At 41.5% G+C, this 15739-nt stretch overlaps 1 protein-coding gene across 2 annotated transcripts in view; it reads right to left on the bottom strand.

Annotated features, from left to right (window-relative positions):
• Positions 1–6342, bottom strand: part of tln2b (talin 2b) — a 66776-nt gene extending 60434 nt beyond the window's left edge. The window contains exons 1-3 of one of the 2 annotated variants that reach the window (XM_088378649.1): positions 6256–6342; positions 5673–5724; positions 5104–5201 (exon numbers count right to left, since the gene is read on the bottom strand). The gene's annotated coding sequence lies outside the window, so the exon portion shown is untranslated. The remainder of the gene's footprint in view (positions 1–5103; positions 5202–5672; positions 5725–6255) is intronic. The other variant, XM_088378650.1, reaches the window with a different exon arrangement.
• Positions 6343–15739: the final 9397 nt, after the last annotated feature.

Here is a 15739-nt window from a genome sequence, read left to right on the forward strand (position 1 = left end):
CCGGCCGACTTGGAAGCCGCCACTACCGCCGCTGGTTAATGTTTAACTGATTTCCCGCCAGGCTCGGAAATGCAGCGATAGAGAACTGACACGGCGGCCTAAAGTGATTATGGTGTGTCAATATCTAGTGCGACTTCATCCGTGTCATAAAAACAATCAACTCATAGAGCGACACTTGCTTGGTCATGCAAATACACTCCATTGCAGTTTGGATATTTTGGATTATGCATTTGCCGAAGAGGAAAATGTAACTTTTATCATGAGCCGATCATTCATGCGGCCACAAAGAGCGCCGCGGCTATTATGATGGAAATAAGGGCTTGTCTTTCCGCACTACGCGGACCGATAAATCAGCTTTTGCATGTAACCGGCAAAGATGAAGAAATACGCTGGATATAAATCGACAGCATGCATTTCTCAAAAATGGCTTTTTTGGGGGGGGTCAGGATATGTTTTCAGGTTCTCCACGGATCCAATCGGGCTCTTTTTGAGCCGATTGTTAACTCAGCCGTGATAAACGGAAACGGCCGCTGATACGATCGGTGGGATTTCCACTGATTTACATTTGTGAAAGAAGCAGGCGAGTTGTGACGTCAGACTCACAGCTTAGCATCAATAGGCAAAGTCAAAGCGACGACGGATTTAATTATCATGGGTTTAATTAAATGCCTGTATGGATGAATCGTATTTCCATCGCCTACTCGATCGGAGTTGGAGGTTTAGTGTCCCGCAACTGATTGTTTTCATAAAAGTGTTTCTAAGAAGTACAAAAATATTCCAACGTCAATATTTCCATCTGTAAATATCAAAAGGTCAAAGTGTGGCACTTAAAGCTGATAGCAAGAAATGATATTCTGTTGTCGGCAGGAAACATCTGTGCGTCATAAATGTAAATGCAGAAAAGGGGAAGTGCACCGGCTTAATTTGAAGTGTCTGAAAACAGTTGCTTGGTTACCTTCAGTTAACTGGATGCCTTTGCCATCACTAATGCATATTTACAAAGCAATTAGTTCGACCAGAAAAAAACAATCACTACAATTTGGAATTTTATAGGCGTATTTTGAAATGTCAGGCTTGCTGTTTATGCCAAACCGCTGCGGTTGTTAAAAAAAAACAGCGTGATGGTGTTTTCATGCTGATATCAACAAAACTTGGCTCCTCCCCTTGAAATGGCTCACATCTACTTTCCAATGTAAACACACAGCTCTCTTTATCGGGGGCTTATGTTTTACCAGGTTTTCTGAAAACGTCACTCTAAATGTCAGCGTAAACACGTGGGAACCGATTAAATCGGTCTAATCTTCTGTTCTCAAGGCGAGCGTTTGAAACGATAAATGCTTGAGAACGATCGTCACCAGTGGACGCAAATTCCAAATACATCGGAAACTAGAACATCAAGTGCTTCCCTTTTGACCTAATTATAAGAGGACGCGGTATTCCATGATGTCAGCGTTATGTTGTTTTAGGACCTTGAGATGACTTTTTATGGCTTCCACCTTCCAATTGTCAAACACGCTCAGGACACAGATTAGAAGTGCGTCACAAGTCAGGTTGAGGACATTTCTCTGGAGATGAAAGTATGTGAGAGCGAGGCAGAAAAATGATAAAAATCTCTCCGAACCACATTTGGGGAATAGGAGCAGATCTGACGTAACGAGTTTTGTCAACATTTACTGGAACGTCGGCTTATCTACAGGACACTGATTGCGATTGTATTGTTAAGCTCCACCTACTTGGTCCTCTTTTGTGATGTGTTAGCTGCAAAACAATCACACTGGAACCGGACCTCCTCACATTTAATCACGCTTGTTAAACAGAGTCGTGACGTTTGAACTCTCGCGACCCCGATTTGCCTTTTCGAGCCGACGATCGGCCCGACCGACAGTCACGGTTGCTTGCCGATCGGGTTTGAACGTCACGTCAAAGCGGAGGCTAATAATATCTCATCGGGAGTCTACCTGTCTGTGTTTTTCCTTCATCCCAATCGCATGGCAACAAGGCCCAGCTTCAGCGGGGGGGAACCATGGTGATCCTGCCTTTCATGTGTGAGATGTTTTTATTTGACTCACACATTGATCCATCCAGGCTGCTCTTGGCTGAGCGATTCAAGTGCTCGTGCTACTTCCCATCCGGCGCCGGCTGTCACTACATGGTACAACCACTTTTTCCCCTCAATTGTAGTTCTTTGAGGTATTCGTACATAAAACTAACTTGTTACAAATGGTTGCCAAAACAGCCTTCCATATAAAACTGTACCCAGTAAAACAACATCACATGTTCCCAGGCCTCTCATTGTGTTCAGCTAAGGGCAAACAAAGAAGCTAGCTAGGTGATAACTTTGTTTGCCAGTTTTATGTTCAGGACAAGCGGCGGATATGGAACAAAGTCAATTCCGGCGTGATATTGTACCAAATGTTCTGACCCCTTTGAGTCTTTGCTTGGGGAATGAAAGCCGAGTTTAAACATGAGATAATTGAAACATGCACAATAAGCTTGAGCGGTACGCTTAAAATGTTCTCTGAATATTTGAATGCGCGTATCCACCTCGTCGAGTACTTTGTTTGGTGTTCTCGAACAGGTGCTTGATGCATAAATGGGCCAATACATTTCCTGGTTCAATTAAAATGAGTATTTACGAAGCCTGTGCCTCTTTTTTATATCGTGACATTCGCTGGCGCAACTTGTACTTGGAAGTCGAGGCGAGCACTGAGCGGGACAGTCGACGGCTAGCTAGACAGCAGTGAGCATTAGCAGATGGGATTCACGGGCAATTTTTCCTAGACCTGCTGGAGGCCCTAAGCAAGAACCCATGGAGGCCCCTGGAAAAAACAAAAATTGTTGCTATGGACTAATATCGCTCTTGGGACCCGCCCCGCTACAAGCTAGCAATAGCAAGTAAGGCGCCGTTAGCGAGGGATTCCTAACAATGCAGTGTGTAAAGCAGCCTTGTTATTTTATCGTGGCTTTCTTGAGGGACCCTTCAGCTCGTGGCCCTCAGCAACTGCCCGGGTGGTCTACCCTGTTACGACATCTCCGATGGCTACAGCTTCTACATCTGCATAATGCTCAGTCAACCTTGTGGCTCAAAGCCGGCTGGCGTTATGTAATACTGCACACTCCAACGGCTTTCGATGACAGTCTGCTTGCGCTCATAATTTGCAGCGTATGTTCTTCTTCTTCTTATCTTTACATTTAATACCTTTTTTTTTTTAAACGTGTTGCGAAAAGTTGTGATGATATGATCTATCGCTATTACAAAAAAAAAAAATCACAGCAGCATCGACGTATTGTGATTTTACGAATCACTTTTGCATTTATTTTTAACTGTGCACTTTTTTCACATCCACGTGACTTGTCGCGGCTGTCTTTTCTCTCTCGTCTAAGTGTAGCATCTGGAAAGCTCACCCTCATGCAGTGAGTTAAAAAGGCCACACAGCTGAGATGTCAGCAGGACTCATGTTACTCACCATGTGACATCGCCACCGTTGCTACACGTCTGTGTCATGCTACTTAACAAGGCCTTGTGTTGTTTGTACTGCTCGCTTTTGCGTGTTAAATAGGGCTGACACTATCAAATATTTTTTTAAAATTGATTTTCCAATCAATGATTAATCAAATAAAGATTTTTCATTCAAATGTTTTAGAAAATCGTTTTGCCGATGGGATCCTGTGGAGCAGAGAGGTCCAGCTGTGTCTGGTTTGGCTTGTTTAAACATCACAGAATATCTGATCTGCGTCACTCCCCGTAATTGCCTTTAAATGTAATCTACTGTGTGGGGCAGGCTTCATGCCATGGGAGGCGGGGCCCATTTCATTTCAATGTCCTTTGCTGGATGTGTTGAATATGGACCTTTAAATCACACTCACCTTTGCTGATGGTTCTCCATCCATCCATCCATCCATCCATCCATCCATCCATCCATCCATCCATCCATCCATCCATCCATCCATCCATCCATCCATGCACAATCAGTGCCTTATTCCCTCTGGCTCACAGACCACATTGTCACAGTTTCCATGTCTGGATTTGAGGAGTAGTGCCTCAGGCTTTGTCATCGTTTCACCACTTAAAATGTGTGTGTGTGTGTTGGGTACCAACGGAAATGACCTGCATCTTTGCCACATTAATGCAGGCCTGCATACACTTGGCGACAACTCATTGACTGCCGGGAAAATGAGTGTGTAAAGTATCAGGCTAAAAATAGTTTGCAGCAACGTAGCCTTTGTCACGTTTCGGTGATTTCGACTCAACTGCCAATTTTGTTGAATGGATATGACTGAGGAAAACACACTCAGAGCACAACTTGAGTATAATGAGCTGCAATACCGTTTTGGCATGACAAAATAATGATGCTGAGTTTTTTCCAGAGAGTGTTATAAAAATCATCCACACCAGTATTTTTAATAAATAAGAAGAGTTACATTAAAACGGCAAATTGCCCACTGCACCACTATTATTAATGTATTTTTCTCTTATACTATATTAAAATTATACTTGAAAATTACCTGTACAGATTTATCAGTAAACGCTACAATCAGTAACAAGCAACGGAAACTCGTTCTTTGCTGCCCTCTGCTGGTCAACCTAGTCTTTTTTTTTTGCCCGTGGAAACAAATGAACAGTCTGAATGTTCATTTATCTGTCTTGAAACTCTAAACACTAATTATTAGACTCGAACGCACAAGGTATTATTCTGTGTTATGACACACACTCATCTGAGATAGATGAGCTAAATTAAGAGATGAACGCTGCTATTTTAGTCTGACCCGGAATAATTATTCACAAGTGTTTAAGCACAAATGAAGTATCTTCTCCTCACGAAGCGCGGGTGCACAACAAATCATGGAGACAGGCGCTCGTACATGTTAAGATACACACACAGTGAGACCATTCCTCTCACTCTGCTATTTTTAGGAGACACCAATGCCTTGCGGCAAAAAAAAAAAAAAACATGAATATGGATGTATGCAAGGCTTTTTGGCAACACAACAATGATTCACATAGACAAGCAGCAAATATGTATGTTCAATAAATGTGTAGGAAAATCTTGAAATAGTTTGAGCCGTATTAAATATAAGAAAGATGGGATGGAAATCACATACCGCGATTCTCCTCATCTGCCGTCTCCATCTTGAGTTCAAAGGAATCATTTCATATTGGCCTTTTCCGCGACATAAGCTCTACATTTTTTTCCTGAACCCTGAAAAAATATAGATATTTGGCCTGAGACTTTTAATATGCACTTGCATGAATCCCAATTTTTTTTTCCATCACTCTCGCACCAGCTTGCTCTCCATCTAGCCTATTGTCCTTGACCTCCGCATACTTTGCGAGTCAATATTATTCAAAGGCTGTCTGTGGTTATTCCTTTAAATAGGCCAATTTAGGCTTAATGCATCTTGCGAGACAGGTTTATTTTAGTGGGGCCCAATTTTTTTTTCAAGTCTCCTTGAGAATATCTTTGAGAAGGAGGCCACGAGGCATCTGTACTTTTCTGTACGGGCGAAAAATATCAACTTGATCTTTTTTTTAATAAAATTGTAGCTCCTGCAAATTTTGGCAACGGCCAGCAGGGAGAGCCCCAACTCCATTTAAGAACCTCTACATTTACACGTCACATGAATTTGAAAAAGAAAGTAGAGTACAAGAGTTATTAATAATAAATACCGACCTTTAATCTTGTGCCAGTAGTGAAAGTCATCTTCAGCTTCTCCATTGTTGCTCTAGAGAATAAAGCACCATAGAAAACAAATGAATGAATGACATTGAATGTTGCACATCAAATCCTTGAAAAGATGACTTTGACTTCTTTCAGCATCTGCATTCCAGAACGAATGAATACATTTGTATACACAAAAATTGATCTTCTACTTTTCTATACCTTTTTGTTAGACAAAAAAATGAGAGTCTAGCCAACAACACAAATGATGTTGCCTGCGGGAAATTCGAGTTGGCACATTCACCATACTCACAATTGTCGAATAAAACTGCCACTTACTAGATTGATTAGTTCTTACCTTTTTTTTTTTTGATAGACGGTTCTCAGGCAAGTTTGTGTTAATCGGTTGTTAATTAGAACTCCATCGTGCGTTTGTACACACTGGAGGTAAGCTAGCCTAAAATGACAGCTCCGTAGCTCGTCTATAAAACACTCAAGTTTTAAAGTTATAAAACAAGTTTTCACTTGACGATCCAGATTCAAAATGTCTTATACGAGAATATACGCGTGTGATTTGGATGAATTATTCACCTACCTCGTCAACTGGTCGGAAAGTTCAACTTGAGTTCAATTCGACGGGAGCTGTCATTCCTTGGTTGATGAGCTGAAATCTTTAGCGCTATCTAGCGACCCGCCTGTGTATTGCACCAGCACGGAAATAAGTGGACTACTGTTCCGAACATAATTTTTAATCGCTAAAAGACGCTATGAAAATTACATTTATGTTTATAAAATATAGTTTGTTTCAATGGAATTATTGCCATTTCTTTTGATGTTGGGAATTTTTTTGTTAATGTTTTTTGGACCTGGAGCAAATCAGAGGAATTTCTATTCATTTGAATGGGGAAAGATGATTTGACATACAAGTTACATTTTCAGATCCCTGTATTTGTTGCCAATTGTTATTTTCATTGCAAAGGAGAGCAATAAATTGCTTGTTAAAGGCCAAAGGTCAACATTCTTTTGTCTCCACTCAGCTCCACAGTGTTCTTATCTCCTTCACGCTCTCCGTGTTGTCCTCTCCCCACAGAGTGGTCTTGTTCTCCTCACTTGCAGCTGATGTGCTCGGGGCGTCCGGAGCTGATGCAAAGTGACAAGTCTCTCCATCATAAGAGAGAAGCTGAGGCCCGGCCCCTCTTCCCCCGCACTGGGCTGTTTTTGTTCGCCGCAGCTCATGCGGATAATTTGCCGGGATGCGGCGGAGGGCTGTCACAAGGACTTGGCTCAAGGGGTGTGGGAAAAATAACAGAAGCGTCTTCCATGCTCCGGCCCTGCCTTAATGATGAGCATTAAATATGAACATCTTTGTGTAAGCGATGCATTAGGCCGCTCCGGCGTGTCCTCTTCCATGCGTTGGCTGCTTTTTATCTCTTTTCGGGCCCGGGCGCGGCCTCGTCTCGTCTCGTGTTTGTAAATCACTTGAATAATCCGACTGACAAGCCGCCTTAAGGTCATCGCATCTCTCTTTGGAAAATATTCTCATTCTTTATGAAAGCCCAGCGCAAACATTGTGCTCGTGCTCCCCTATGAATGCATGCGGTGGTTTTGTTGACGGCGTCACACACCATCCAAATTCAATGTTTAAATGGCATCGTGTCACGTCGCATTAAAGTTGAAGTGACCTCAGTCATTTTTGAAAGTGGAAAACACACCGAGCTCCCTTAAAATAAACCCCGCTGGGTAAAGAGCCAAAGGACACAATGACTTTGTGAGCACTAACATCTGTGCAGAATCTTGCTGGAGTAAACGCCCCAAGTTTGAGCTAGCGACATCCTCCAAGGAGCAGCCTTTTTGGAAGGCTCTCCTGGCACAGATGTTGCATATTTAAAATAAAATAAAAAAATATGGAGAGGAGTGCTGCTGCTGCTGCTCCTCAGCGGGAGTTACCTGCGCCTTCATCCGAAAAGCTAATCCAAGAGGGGCTGCTGTCTAACCAACCAAAAAGAAAGTGATAGTCAGGATAAAGTCACCCTGCTGCCATTTTGCCCCTTCAAGGTGTTTAGAGTCGTGGAGAAAATATATCATGTAAAGGATCCCTTGAATATGACTGAATTTGAGCATTGCTCTAGCAGCTTCTACTGAAAAGGGGAAAAACTATGACTATGATTTCCAGTAGGCTACTTGGTCAGGTCTGTCAACCTTTAACCAGAACTGTATTTTAAATTATCAGATTTTTAAAAAAATCATTACAGTGCTTTGATTGACTCTATGAATAGATTTACTAATTATCATAATAATAATTATTATTATTATTTGTTATTTTTTTAAAGTTTTCTGAAAATGATTTAGCCTATTATTTTTTGGAGAGCCATAAGTTATCGCTCACCCGAACCCACACACTGCCAGATTTTCACCAATGCAGTATTTCTATTATATAAATATACACACTCTATACACATAAAAGAAATCATTGAATAACCAGAATTGAATATGTAAACGTAGTTGACCATTGCTCAAAGATTCAACTTTCCCCTTTTGCAATTCATTCAAACAAACGGCCACAAGATGGCGATATTCACCAGTTTAAAGCAGCTCATGAGAAAGCCAAACTAAGAGTGAGACATGCAGACAGTGATGCTCTGCATGCCCGAGTGTGACAGATTGTGTTTGTATGAGACAGTATGCTATGCCCGCATAACGTCTGAGTGTGTCTCTTTGTTTATGTGTACAGTCGATGAGTGTGTGCGCGCGTGCGGGGGCGTGTTGGTGTGCTTCACTTGCCATCCAATGCACCGACTGTGCTAACAGGGAGGTCCCAGAGCTGACTGGAGCGGGTCCCAGGGGCCCGGAGTGGAAGAGAGGTCAAAACAGGTCAGCTCCCATGTTTGCGGCTGGGCCCCGGGGCCTGGGCGAGGGTTCAGACGTGTAGCTACCCTCGCTGCTCCGTGGAAGTCGAGTTCAGGGTGTGCTACTCCCGGGTCAGAGGGGAAGATGCCGGCCTGGACGTCTGCGTATTAACTTTGAGCCAGACAAGCAACAGAAAACAAAAACAACTTAGATAAAATGGTGGTCGAAACAAGGAAAAAGATCAAGTGCAAGTTCAGAAAAAATGATTAGATCCGTCATTTTACTTGCTTAAATTCCCCTTTGTGGGTGAATAAAGCATCTTATCTAACTACTTGGAAAATAGCGCACCCTTTAAGTATGAAATAAAAATTTAATCCAGAAATCAAAGTCATTTCTTTTGGAGAACAAAAGAAAGAAAAACATTAAAGAGACTCGCTTAAAAAAAATAGTTGAAGAATTAAACGGACATTTTTTGCATAATGATGAAGAAGTCATCTTAATGATGCTGCGACCGAGCATATTTTTGCTCTTACTGTCACTCGCATATTCATCTCGTTTCCATTGTGTCTTCATGTGACTCATTGGAGGATGCCAAGCGGCTCATTCACCAACAACAGTTGATGCCTGAGCTAATTAACATGCACGTTTTTAAAACCCCAGCAATGAAAGCGCCGGAGCAACCACAATAGCCAAAGCTCGCCAAATGCTATCGCTGCGATGGCACCCGGCGCTCAACGTTTGGCTACCTTTCGTGCTCATGCACTGTGACTTCTTGCCCTCCAGCCCAGACCATCTGACCAGAGCAAAGAACTCGAACCGCCAGACTAATAATAGGAGTTGAAAGCCAGGCGAAGGATTTTAGTAATTATGGCACACTGTGGGACACGATGGCTGAAGAGAAAGAAGACAAAAGAAAGGAAAAAAAACAGCACAATGGGGACATTTGATGAGTTTCTATACATGATTCAACTTGGGAAAGTTTATCGGAACATTTCTGAATGTCTCATATTATATACAGTAGAGGCGACACAACAAACTGATAACTAGTTTCAAATCAGAGACTCGTAAAAAAAAAAAAAATTAAAAAGATGAATGGTAATAAAAAATCTAACAACATCTCTATTTTTTCTATATCTATTTCTTAAATTTTTAAAAAGGTGAATGGTAATAAAAAACTAGCAACATCTTTATTTTTTAAAAGTGAAGACAATTTGCAATTGTAGTATTGACATAAAGTCGATGGCACAATTTTTCAACAAACTGATAACTAGTTTTCAAATCAGACTAGTAAAAAAAAAAAAAAAAAATTGAAAACATGAATGGTAATAAAAATCTAGCAACATCTCTATTTTTTCTATATCTATTTCTTAAATTTTCAATTTTTAAAAAGGTGAATGGTAATAAAAAAATTAACAACATCTTTATTTTTTAAAAGTAAAGAAGTAGTATTGAGACAAAGCACAATTTTTCTTCACGGGCCAAATATAATGACACTGCAGGCCAAATTTGGCCCGTCAGGTGTAAAACCAGCTCGGCCGCTTTCGGAACTTCTGCAGACCTGCCCTTGAACTGTGTTCCGGGGGAATAGTCTCATCCTCTCTGCAAAAGTGGAGGAAAAAGAAGCTATTATCTGAGACGCCGGGCGATGATAGAGAACTCAGCCAGGAAAATTAGGCCGAGGCGGACCAACCGTACCAAAGTTTGTTTGCGCGGTGACTTTCATATTGTTTGCGCGTGTGCTCGACGTTTGCTTAATTTGCCGTATACGAGCCCCTCACTCGGAGCAAAGGAAGGATACGATTTACATTTTTTTTCTCCCTGCTCATGCACATACAGGAGCGGCAACAAATAAAAAAAAAAACCTGCACCTAAAAATAAAATGACTTGAGAATTAATTAAAGTCAGCGAGCGCGCGGCAACAAACAGCGTCGTCCTATTTAGGGCTAATATCAACTTCAGCTAACTAGTGAGGGGAACTTGTGATTGATGGCATCTGTCACCGTTCCTTCTCCTGCGTACCTTCGATCGGAAGCAGCGGTTGCAGATACACAATGCCTGATCTTTTATTCCTTTATTTAAATTCCCATCGATTGAATGGGGTGATCAGAGGCGTTGCCCTCTCTGGAAGAGCTTAATCTCTCGCTGACACATGGAAGACATGCCGGACTTTGATGATGCAGCTGCCGTATCCTTTCGGGCTTTCAAACAACTCGGCGTGCACCGCTACCTCCGTCAGCTGTCTGGAGAACAATCATTCAGTACAAAGCACTGTCAAGGCTTCAGCAAGCACAAGCTTCACCCCGCCAGCCTCTAATTCAACCCCCCTTTGCTTCTCGCTCAGCTGCAGTGCACTGTGGGATTGGTAAGCAAATCCCTGATGCAATTAGCGCTGCTTTCAGAGGCCGCGGTTTAAGCAATGCGGCGGAATATGCTACCGCAGTGCTCTTGGGCTTTGTCATGTTAGCACGTGGTGGCTCGCTAAAGCTAATGACAGAATTGTTACTGGGATTTCTTTCTTGGTATTCACAACCAACAAAAGAATCACATTTTCTCGGCAAACAAGAACGCTAAAGGCTAATCGCTGGACTTTTCCAGGAACACAAACGTCCCAGGCCGAGGATACAATATGTATACATTTGAGATGAACAACCCCGTCGGCCGTTAAAAAAACATCGCCTGTACTTCTTTTCTGAGTACGCGCGGTACTTACAGCGCTAAACGAAAGCAGTCCAGGGGGTTGTTTTATTGATGGCTCTTTTGCTTCTTTGCACTCGTTAAGGATAACGTAATTAGCCTCTTCATTATCCCTCTGTGGTTATGTTAAAGAGGTTCAGCATATGTGCGTGGATGCCGTTAAAGCTCACTGTTCTTATTTACGGAATGTTTTTATAGCACAGCTATAGTTTTGAGGCGTCTTAAAGCATTCTTCTTGAAAGAATCGGCCCAGAGACATCCGATCGAAGCCCAACGAGACGGTGATATATTTATCCCTCGAATAATCCTCAGGTGTGACTTCTTCTCCATTAGAATGATAGATTTGACTTGAATAACACCCACATGGCAACGGATGTCACAGCGGAAAAATGAGCCTGTGTTGTCACAGCAGGGATAGAATGTCATCTGTGTATCAAATGTGATCATCTTCATGGATGTGTGTACTTTGGGTTTGTGCACGCAGCCGTGCGCCGCGTCTCGTAATGTCTTTTGACAGCCCAGCGCAGCCCCATCCCTCACCGTGCGGGCGCCTTCCTCCACCTGGGAAATGACCAGCCCTATCTCTCCGACTTGTCATCTACTCCATGTCAGTGGAGGCTTCACTCCATCTGTCTTTCCGTCTGTCCATCTATCTCTATATCTATCTATCTATCTATCTATCTATCTATCTATCTATCTATCTATCTATCTATCTATCTATCTATCTATCTATCTATCTATCTATCTATCTATCTATCTATCTATCTATCTATCTATCTATCTATCTATCCATCTATCCATCTATCCATCCATCCATCCATCCATCCATCCATCCATCCATCCATCCATCCATCCATCCATCCATCCATCCATCTATCGAAATTTAAAAAAGAGATATTATTAAAAGTGAAGACAATTTGCAATTTTAGTAATGACACACGAATTTGATGGACAATTTTTCTTCGCGGGCCACATAAAATGATGCGGCGGGCCGTATCTGGCCCCCGGGCCTTGAGTTTGACACGTGATCTTCAGTATTGGTTCTTTTTTCACTTAAACAATATGTGGTTGAATTATAATTTAAAACCACAAAAGTTCGTACACCTCTGTAAGGGGCCATAATGCCGGCCAAAAGTCACATTCTACTGCTCACACTCAATCATACTTGCAAAGAATTGAGAATTGAGGTGGCGAGGGTTTGCATTTTTCTTTGAGCAAACAGTGTCTTCACTTTTTTTGCGTTCTTAGGTGACCTCGTTCAATCAACTGGGCCCTGTTGAATGTTGATTATTTGTTTCCATGTAAACTGGGAGGCAACAAAATTTGTGTGTCTTTAAAATTAAGCAGTGACAGGCAGAAATGACAAGTCATTGTCTGACAACATTTGTGAGCACGCGAATCACTCCTTGATAAGACCGTGAGGATTAGAATAAATTACAATAATACAACTCGAAATCCAATTTGGTGTAATACACAAGGAATCACACAACAATGGAAAACATAATTGTATTTTTTTGGGGTGTATTTACTGTGTAGTTTTTTGCTAGGGATGCATTTTGTCTTCTTAAAAGCAACACTTTTATATTTCAGGAGACATTGTTGCATCCTGAAAAATATTCTTATTTATCTTGTATGCATTTTGCAGCGTTGATCATATTTAAACATCCTTTCGAACATCCTGCGCTTTTTCCGTCAAAGAACTTTGGCGCATTGTGTTGGCTGATGCAAAACTAATACCCCCATCCTTTGACTGCGCGCTCGGGTTTACAAAATAAACACTGCATTGCTAGACATTGTCTGTGCTGACTTTTGCTCTTTTCAAGGGAATTTTTCTACAATTAAAATTGCCTCTTTTTTTTCTGCTAAGCAGTTTGCCTGCGGGCGTCAAAGTGGGGACCTCAGCAAACTTGTTGTTTTCTCAGTCTCCACCGTTTACCTCATCATCACTGACAAAGTGCTCGCATAACTTCAAGGCCGAGTGTGCATAAAACAAATCATTCCGCCGTGTCAGCAGATAACGTGGGCTTGTGATGCAAATCTTATTGCCACTTATTTTTTCCGAGTACATTAAAGTTGCTTTTGTGGCACATGCTTTGATGGCATGTCGCCGAGCAAAAAAATGTCTGTGTGTTTCTGTGAGGAAAAAAAAAAAAAAAAAAATCGTGATTAAGTGGCTGTTTGTTTATGTGCGTTTGTTAAAAGTTTCCGGGTGGAACATCTGTTTTATCAGCATATTTCTGACAGTAAGAAGAATCTGGTTGTAAAAAAACACTAAACTTCCACCCATTGACGCCGTTTATCGTCGAGCGACTCGGCCGGGCCTCCACGTTCAGCCGCCCGCCTGCTCGCTCTTTAATTATGATTAGGCTTCTTCACACGGCTCGCCCGCCTCATCACTCAATTACCTCACAATATTGATTTGTTCCCGCAATAACCATCAAGGATGCACGAGCAGGAAATCACGGATATGCGCTATAATATGATGAATGAGCTTTGATCCAATGTTACATTAAAACGCCATCATACGCCGCTATTTGTCACTGAATTGATGATCGGAATTAAGCGGCTTGGCAGGTGGAACAAGACGCCTTCTCCTATTGGCTTGAAAACTTCTCCGAACTATCGAGTTCTTTTATGTGTACTGCACTTCAGGAGTATTGTTTTTTTCCCTAGAATATACTTGATTATATTGTTTTAGTGTGGTACTGTGCAAGCTTGGGAGCATTTGGCATATACGTGGCCAGCTTTCCCGAGGCGAGGGCCGCGCTGAGCTCCATACGGAGGGAGGGCCTGTGCCGGGAGCCTCGGGGCCACGCGGTCCCAGGTCAGCAGATGGGCTTGTGATTATTATTTCCAGGCTTGTCTTACCTGACCACTTCCTCACTCCATGAACAGCTGTTTCACTCGCTTCAGTGAGACGCTATGCAGGCAGCCATTTTTCTTCCCTTCGTTCTTTTGTGGATGGTATAAATCTTGACGGTGACCCTGCTCTGGGTTCTGTGTGAAAAAAAAAAGGGAACATAAAAATGAATGTAAAAATATAATTAAAAATATATATGGGAATAAAACAAAATATATTACAAAATAAAAGTAGAAATAAATGCGATAAATAAATACAAATATAAATATATAAAGACAATATTAATATATGTATTTTCATTTATTTTTGTAATGATATTTTTTGATATTTGTCTTTCACTTTATTTAACTTTGGCAATTTTGGTCCTCCATAATAAATACGGTCTGATCTTCAAAACAAATCTGCCATCTTTAAAGTGGGATATTATATAACGTCAATTATTAGATTATTAGATCAATTAATAGATTATTAGATAATGTCAAATATATGACAAATTTCAAGAACCATTTCATCAAGTGATTTCTCAATAAATAACATCAAAGTCAAAAGTCCCTCACAAAAATACTCCTAATCATCATCATGATACTTTTTAAAAACTTTACGCAACAATGTATCTTTCCCATTATGCTGATTACCAACATACCTATAAATACAACTCGGCGAATGTAATTATGTCGATACTTTGTCATACAGCGGATTCGGATGATCTTTATTCCTTGACAGAACGTTCATGTTTCACCGTGATGCATCAGACGTAGGAAGAACATTATCTTTCCTCGGCTTTTTCTCGGGTCGAGCAATGGCGGCGTGGATGAAACCTCTCTTTAGCCAACCAATTTATCACACCGCAGGGGATGTTGTTGTACAGCACCTGGTGTTCACACTATTTCTGTGTTCTAAGTGTGCTCGGTCCAAACCATTTGTTCTCCAGCCCACAAAAGCTTGCAAGGCCTCATTACTGCCCCATTATTCTTTCTCAAGGTTTCGCTCCCATCTTGTTTTATATTTTTCCGTTCCCCTTTCTAATTGCAAAGTAGAAAATCATTTGAATGCTTATGTGAAATTAAATTGCTCTTCTCAACGTATGGTAAAGTAGGCCATGAACAAAAAAAGCATCAAAGCGCCATTTAAAAAACACCCAACCGGCTTGAATTTTTCATTAGATCATTTCGAAACCTTTTGAGAAGGTTTTAGGTGGAACACACCAGAAGACACAAACACTCTTTGGTTGGAGGTAACTGCATCAAAAGTATACAATCCAAGAGCAAAATTCTTTTCCAGAGAGGATATTTTGCAGAGAACAAATAGATGAAGTAAAATAATAATGCATACAATAAAGGGGCGGAGTTCTTTCCCAATGAGAATGCAATCGGAATTTTCACCTTTAAAAACACATCCAGTCTCTGGGTGCTATGTTTAAAAAAAAAAAAAAGGTCCTTGTCGAGAGATAAAATACACCCGTAAGGTCGGGCGGCCGCCTTTCAACGCGAGGCCTTAGCTACAGAGCTGTTGATCCAAGGCTTCTTTTCATGCAGCCGCTACATTTGGATTCCCGGCCCCTCCCTCAAATCCCACAGTGTGCTCTCAAGGAAATGCGTGGAAATGAATTATGGAAATTTTTGATGGGAAACTCGGCGCATTAGTGTTTCATTTAGCGTGCTCGTATCCAGAAGCGCCG

The sequence above is a fragment of the Syngnathus floridae genome, chromosome 6 (genome assembly GCF_059516105.1).
Source record: "Syngnathus floridae isolate MCC-2025c chromosome 6, RoL_Sflo_1.0, whole genome shotgun sequence".
Lineage (NCBI taxonomy): Eukaryota > Metazoa > Chordata > Actinopteri > Syngnathiformes > Syngnathidae > Syngnathus > Syngnathus floridae.